Source organism: Carlito syrichta, unplaced genomic scaffold, assembly GCF_000164805.1.
Source record: "Carlito syrichta isolate Samal-C Ts95f unplaced genomic scaffold, Tarsius_syrichta-2.0.1 Scaffold103341, whole genome shotgun sequence".
Lineage (NCBI taxonomy): Eukaryota > Metazoa > Chordata > Mammalia > Primates > Tarsiidae > Carlito > Carlito syrichta.
Window position 1 is genome coordinate 508,191 of NW_007047437.1, and position 8,227 is coordinate 516,417.

At 39.0% G+C, this 8,227-nt stretch overlaps 1 protein-coding gene across 3 annotated transcripts in view; it reads right to left on the bottom strand.

Annotated features, from left to right (window-relative positions):
- CNTN1 (contactin 1) overlaps nt 1-7,023 on the bottom strand; it is a 370,935-nt gene extending 363,912 nt beyond the window's left edge. For 2 of the 3 annotated variants that reach the window (XM_008065323.2, XM_008065329.2), the window contains exon 1: nt 6,868-7,023. The gene's annotated coding sequence lies outside the window, so the exon portion shown is untranslated. The remainder of the gene's footprint in view (nt 1-6,867) is intronic. The other variant, XM_008065339.2, reaches the window with a different exon arrangement.
- Between the last annotated feature and the right edge of the window lie 1,204 nt (nt 7,024-8,227).

The following is an 8,227-nucleotide window of genomic DNA, read 5'->3' on the forward strand; positions in this document are numbered from 1 at the left end:
TAATACATGGAACACTCAACTATGAATAAGATCACCTTTCTTCTTGTTTAGCCTTGCCACTAACGTGTGACCTTAAGCAAATTACTTATTTTACTGAGCTTATTTTTTTATCTGTAAATGTGGATAATCATGTCTTTCAATCTAACTTTCAAAACTGTTGCAAAGGATCAAATAAAGTTGTGCATGTGAGCATGCTTTGTAACCTACCAAGGATGACACCAATGGAAGATATTTTATTAGAGGAAAGGGGAATTAATTTTGCCAATATTAAGTTCCAACATGGCTAAATGTGTACATCTACATTATCTATACAAGTAAACATTTCTCCTTTGTCTAAAATTAAGAATTATTTAAAAGAGTTTTACCTAATGATTTAGCATTTTAAAATTATTGAATGTCCTAAGAATCATTTTTCATTACAAAATTCCTTATTTTAAAAAATTCTCTTTCATTTATTTCATGCAAGTCAACAAACCAGGAAGCTAATTTTTGCAATATTGTGAAGATTGTATTAGCTTCTAGTTTTTATTGATTAGTGTCCAAGGTAAAAATATGAACCCTTCATTTGTTGAAATTCTAAAAACGAGTTTAATCTTAACCTTCTTGATTGATTCCTTCAGAAAATATTTATTGAGTGTCACCTATAAATAAGGTCTTTCACTGAACACAAAGAAGACTGGGGGGAGGGTAACAGACAACTAAACAACCAGTTACAGTGTTATGCAAATGATATGGTAAGGATATCCACAGGTTGTTATTGAAGCACTGAATAAAGGCTCAGGACTGGAAATTCAGGGGAGTCCTCATAGAAATAGTGGCACCTGACCTGAGGCGTGAAGAAGTTAGGTCATTTACAAGGTAGACAAAGAGACAAGTAATTTATGGCAGACAACAAAACATGGGGAACTTGGAGGGGTAGTGTTGAGAGAAAAGTGAAAATATGATGTGTTAGAGGACAGGCAAACAGCTAAGTGTGACACGCTGTGGGAGAGATGAAATCGATCTGCGTAATGAGAAAATGAATTTAGAGAAGTTACCAGGAACTATTTAATAAAGGACTTTAGGTGAAATGCAAAGGATTTCATACATCTTATTATAGACAAAAAAAAGGGAGATCCATCAAAAGATTTTTAGCAGAGGAGACATGTGAGATTGGTTTTTAAAAAGACAACTATGGTTATGGTGTGTAGAATATGCTTAGGAGAAGGAGATTACAAGAAAGGAGACTGAAGTAGGGACCCTGAAATCTAAATGTGTTTGTTTCTTACACAAAAAACAAAGTCTTAAAAAGATTAAGTGACTTACCTCAAACCACATAGCTAGTAACTAGCTGAGCTGGGTTTTATGCAAAGCTCTGTATAACTCTTAACACCTATACTCTTAGGGACCAGACAACCTGCCTCTCGTAAAGTAAACTAATGTGATCAAATCGAATCATTTAGAGAACAGTCCAGGGTAGGAGAAGCATGACGTGCTCAGGTCTACACCATCAAAATCAAGTACAGCGGTGAGCAATTATCCAGTGAATTAAGGACCATCTGGATAATCCTGGCAGAAGCAGATTTAGTGCCTGAGTCATTCAGATAATTGTGCAAACAATGTGCCCCGCTCTGGCTGAGTAACCTGGTCATTAATATCTTCTGTAGTATATTTTGCCCTGTGGCACTTCTGAAATGGACAATAGTAGCTCAGAAAGAATTAAGGTACTATTTACTTCACAGGAGGGCCGTGTAAAGAATAATGGGATCTTAATAGACCGAGAGTGTGTTTTATGTATCCCCAGGAGACATTCACAGTGGGATATACACATGATATACATAAGCCAAATTCCGCTTCAAAGGAAGAAAGAAGTTCAGCCACAGCACCCTCATATATTGTTTTTATATCCAATTCTTTCTTAGGTGGCAAGTTTTCTGAGACTTAAAGCTGAGAGACACTCCCAAAAATAGAATTATAAACTAAACTACAGTAAGGTTATAAACTGTGTGTCAGAAAACATTGTGTGGCAAGATATAAGGTGAGGAAGATTTTTGCAATACACCAGATTTCCTATTATGTGAAGAAAATATGAATACACCAAGAAAGTCCAATGAAATTCACAAATTAAGAAATACAAAGAGCCAATAAATATAATAACATTTCTTGAACTCATTCAAAATTATAGACTCACATCTCAAAAGAATAACTAGATACATAATTTCTACTATCAAAATGACCACAATTTTTGTACTATTATACCAAGTATTAATAAGAGTAAGATCAAGTCAGTACACTTACTGGCAGAGTATAAATCTGCCAATAAACTTTTTGGGTAGCAATTTGTCAGTAAGTGTTCAGAAGCTAAAATAGTTATACTGTGGCTCTGGTAACTTCTAAGAGGTTTTCATGATGGTTAAGAATGCAAATTTTAATATATATTTATGTTCATTTTCATGGTTGTAAAACCGAAAAAATCTAGTCTTCATCTATATAGTAAAATATTGACAGCCATAAAATATGTTAATAAGAATATTAAAGGAAATGAATACATGTTTATTGTATGATGTTAAGCTAAAAAAACCTAAACACAAAAATGAATACTAACTCACCATAAACTCAAATCTGTACACTGAAAATACCTTCATATATTCACAGATATAAGATTGGAAGATTGAGATAGAATCTCTCCATATGGTGAAAATTGATAGAATTTTCTTTATTCTCAATTGTTCTTTAATGATTCTGTATTTCCTTTTGATCATAAAAATGTTACTTTCAATTTAATATGAGATATGCTTTTAAATGCAATTTTACACAACAGGTCATTCATTGGTAACCAAAGTGAAATATTAACCCCTCCTTCTTCTGCTATATTTTCAAGGACACACAACTGATTAGTTCTATCGTCAGGAGTGGAACCCAAGCATCTTTTGCTCCAAAGTCAGTTCTCTTTAAGATTTGAACTAAACTACACTAAAAATTTCAAAGCCAAGTAGAAGCAATAATGAAATTAAAAATACATTGTACTAATAATATATGGCATTTTAGATTAAAGCAAATAGACTTACACACTGGAAGATTTGATAAACTGCCTACTGTACTAATTCAAGCATGGAATGCCTGGTGAAACTGGCAATGGGAAAAAAAAACAGAAAATGGTATAAATTAGAACTGAAAATAAAAATGAATAAATTAATTACTGAATAAATGATAGGCACTTGGAAGTAGAGGAAAGGAAGTCTTTAAAAATGACTAACAATAAACCAGATTGTTGAAGCGTTCATTGTTAAAAGTCTATTGGTGGTGAAAAAGCAAAAGCAGTTTTCACTATGTACATTATCATTGCTGTAAACAGTACTTCTACTAATAGCTGCTATTTATAAGTAATTACTATGGGCCAAACCCTGTTTTGAATGTTTTACATGTATTATCTCAATTAATATTAAAAATGCTCTTAAGTAAGTGCTATTATAATCCCCAATTGACTTGCTGGTGTTCACTTATCTGCATCATGATATATACATGTTAACACCTGCAAGCTCCCTCCCAAAGTTTGTGCTCTTGGCCACTGGGACAGCATTTTGAAATGGCTAATGGGGAAGAGATTAGCGATGGAAATGCACCAGGAGAATTTTATTTTGAATGAATTAAACTGTCACCAATTTTGGAGGTTTATCTGAAAGATAGAGACAAAAAGGAGATGAGAAGGAGACAAAAAAGGGAAGGTTAGGAAAAGTTATAACATTTGAGCACTGTGGTATCTAAAAGTAAAACTTCAAGGAGGAGATGGACAAAGTGGAAAACAGGCCAGAAGAGAACAAAGAATAGCACACCAACAAAAAGAAAACAAACATTGGGCTTAAGAGGAGGAGCTTATGGGTGGCTTAGGCTAGATTCTGGGATAAGATGCAGACCATGGCCAATCTATATGTAGAAACAGATGAAAATGGACCACTTGTTGAGTTTTTAAAATAAGGTAATTACATGTCATGTTTTGCAGAGGAAAATATGACTTGTCTATCTATTAACTCAGTATCTATTTGGTCTCAAGGAGTACACAATACGAGAGAATATACAGCATAGCCATTACATAGTCAAAACCCCTATTGGAAAATTGAATCATTCTGTGGAAGGATATAGAAACACCTCACATCATCCATTACTCTTCATGGAGGAGATTAAAAAAAACAATGAAAGTTTCCATAGTTCCCAGTGCATAGTCTTCTATCAGTAAATAGATTATCTTCAAGTCGTTGCAACACATATTCAATTTCTTATGGTGATGCCACCTAAACAAGAATCTTTAAGGCTGTTTAGAACTGTGTGGTGGGGCATACAAAAAATATAAGCTAAAGTACTTTTCTAATTAGAAAACAAATCAGACATTAAAAGAAAGAAAATAAATCAGACATATACATATGGATTAGCAACAAAATAAGACTGAGTATGATTAGATTTCCAAAGGAAAATAATCTAATAGAGATTCCAGAGAAAGGTGATCATTCTGTGTTAGAGTCATGAATTTTAAATATACACTTAGTTGATACATGCCAATGTACTGTTACAGTTACAATTAATAGTAGCCCTATTTATTAATGGCCCATTATGCACCCACTCCTGTGGTAAAATCATGCATACATTTTATTGAACTCTCACAGCAATCTAAAAATTCAGTGCTATTACTCTTTTTGAAGACAAGGAAACCGACTCTAGGAGTTTAATTAACTTGCTCCAAATCAGATAACCAGGAAGTTGCAGTGCTAAAATTAAAAGCTAGTTGCCACTGCCTGTGATGGTTAGCTTGATAGATTAAATCACTTATCTTCAAAATGACTTGGCAAATTAGAATTGGATCCTAAAAACTGAATTTTGTGGGGATACATGTCATACAGAACTGAATAAATGTGTCTTACATTGTGCCTGGTTATCAACATTGACTGAATTTTGTTTCCAGGACCAATAATCATGGGATGCTGAAAAGTATTCTATCTGAGGGGAAACTGCTATGCAGTAGCTGTAACTACACAGTACGTTGTTGGAATATTAGAGTTAAATTTTGGGAAGACTTCAAGCAAATCACTTATGTCCTCTGAATCTTAGTTTTCTCATATGTAAAAAATGAAAAGGCTATCATTAGAATTAAATAATTCCAAGCAATGGGAAAAATAAATGCACATACACTTATCTACAAAAGAAAGTTCATGCAGCACAAATAGATATGATATGAAGCAGCAGTACAAATCTAAATATCAGGTTCACAAGTAAAATATGTACAAAGAAATATATCCAATCTAAAGGTTCTACCAGTTCTTAAGTTCTGCACCCCAAAAAGTGGGTGGATCCATTTCCAGATCCCTAAATGCTGCTAGCTATAAGTTAACACCACATAAATTTTACTACCAAATAGCCAAAGCATTATGCTCTGATAAGTCTAATAAAATATCCTAGATATGGTTTGTAAGTATTTGATGTGTGTTGCACTTCAGGCTGGTAAGATTCATATGTATGCTGTGAAGCTGAAAAATGCAGGGAAATGGATGAAGACTAAGAATTAGCACTCTAAGAATGCACTCAAAATAATATTTGAAAATATTGATCTTTACATCGGTTACAAAAACATTATTTCATGCAGGATTTAGGCAGTGAGTCTCTGGCTTTTCCTCCAGTGAAGAATTTGATTTCTTTTGCCCCTCCCACTCAGTGCTTCTAGATTGCTTCAGAAGGCCAAGGCAGCCGGCTCAGCAGCAGGGAAACCAGGCTGGGTTTGCAGGAGCTATATATAGCTCCACCTTGGAGATGTGCATACACAACCACACGTATAAATGCCCATGCTGGATCTGGCATGGGAAAACAAGGAAAGGTCGCAGCTCTTCCCTCTCCCTCCTTCCTGTCATCCCAATTTTTCAGGAATTTTCAAACCGGGCTGCCATCAGTCCCTGGGATTGATGCAGCGTCTGATTTCTCTGCAATTCTTTTGCCTAATGCTTCCAGCAATCTGACTCCAGCAGGAACCGGCAGCGGGCCAACACCTACTATCCAGTTGCGGTTGCCTGGGGAGGCTGCCTTGCAAGCTGCTCAGAGCCCATCCGGGCACAATCACTCGACTCCCTAGGAATCCCTCGGACCAAGGCCACCTTTTAGAAACTAGGTGAGAAGGTGGTTCCCAATGGACAACGCCAAGCTAGGAAAGAAGAGGCTGCCTCACCCCTCCCCAGTCTGCCGCAGATCGGGTAGAAGGGCCCGTGTCTTCTCGAAAGAGATGTAATTAATCGGAAAATGCCCTTTGAGTTGCAGGGATTTTTCCCCACCCCCCACTCCCGAAGGAAGCTAGATCTTAACTGAGGGGCCAGGGAACAAATGTGTCCCTTTTTTTCTCTTTTTTTTTTTTTTGACTCTGTGCTAGAGTCTAGAGCCCAGGTAGGATGGGGAAGATGAGTAGGTGCGGTCAGGCTTGAGGAGCAGAAGCGCTTCGCGATTCTGGAGACCTGCGGTCTCCGAGCTGCTGACATGTCTGCTCCCCCATCCCTTCCCCTGCTGGGTCGACATGGCATCCCTAGGGCGAGTCCCTGGCGGTGGCAGCCGCAGCCTCCGAGAGGAAAGTTGACGAGACACAGATCCCGGGCTCGGTTCCCCCCTCCTAGGGCACTGCCGCCCTTCCCTGTCCGTCACCCCCGGGCTACAGCATCCTGCACCCCTCCATCCCAGCACCCCGACAACCCCCACCCCATCCTTCCCACTCCGTACTTCACGACGAGCGCTGCAGCGACCACAGGGGATTTGGGGGTGCGAGGGCGGGGTGGGGCTGGGGGAAGGGGAAGGGAGGCAACAGCATGGAAATGCGCATTCTTTATTTTTCGTCTGCAAAGAGGGAAAAGTCCTGCCTCCTACCTGTTCCCTGCTCCCGCTCGCGTCGGCGCGGCACAGCTGGACCATACCCTACAGGTTTCCCACTTCCGCTGCAAACACCTGGGAGCGCATCTCCCCACCCGGCGCCCCTCCTCGCCTCGGCGGAGCCCACCCTTGCTACTTGACAGCACAAGCCCGGCCTTCTAGAGTGCTTATTGGGGCAGCGGAGAAAGAGGGGTGGGACGGCAGAGAGCTTCGCGTCTCTGATTGGACAGGGGGGATATCATTCTCACCCCAGGACCAGCGCTGGCTGCGGACTAGGGTAGCTGCTAAACCCGACTGCAAAGGGTCTCCGCAGTGCCTAGAACCAAAACCTGCTGCTACTGGATCAAGGACCCCTGAGAGGAGGGAAGCTGGTTTGATGAGTAGTCATTTGAGTACCCAAGAGGGAAGGAGGGGCCGGGCATAACCAGACACCCAACACTTTCCTGAGCTTCCCTGAAGTGAAGGGACCATCTGCTCTGGGAGATTTGTCAGGCGAAAAATATCAGAGGCAATGCCTCATAGAGAAGCATGCACCCCGGTTAAGAAATAAAAAAAATACTTAAGCGAATAATAAATAATCTCAAGAAAATTAAAAAGGTGTGAGGATTTCGTTTAATTTCCATGTTACCCAAATGTAACACCGCGGTTTCTCGTGTAGAGAAAAGGATGAACTGCTTATTCTGTAATGCAGAACTCCCCTAGCACCCGCCCCCACCACCACCACCATCAAATATCCCCTGGTAGAAATAGTTTTTTAATGGGAGAGCGCTGCACAATAATTTCTCAAGAAAGAGTAAAGGAAAGAACTTAAGGTCAAACTGCCTTGGGCAGTTTGGTTGGTGGCAAGAGTCCTAAAACAATCACTACCAGACAAACTGATACTGAACCAATCTGTTACCTATCTACTGATATTCTCATGTTAGTTCATTATTTCTTTTCTGCTCAAACACTAAGAGGATGTATATTCCCCCCCAAACCTAGGTGATCCCAGGCCTGACTTTTAGGTGAAGGGCACAGGGTAAAAAAACTTTTGTTTCCAATTGCCATTTCTGCCATTTATCCGAGTAGAATCTGGAAGTTATAGAATTTAAGAGACTCCATAAATTAAAGAAAGACCACAAGTAAAAACAGAGGAAGGGACTGGCTTAATATAGTAATATAGTGTCTTGTGAGGAATCAAGTTGCCTCCTTCCTGCAAATAGCCAAATTCTTTTTCCACCTAAATTAAGTAGCCATCTTAACTAGTGCTGAGCATAAGATATAACTCCCTTTCTCAAAGAACTTATGATAGGCCTGGGACATTGGACAACTGTTAGAGAAGATGACATTGTTATTAAATGCTAAATAAGTGCAGACC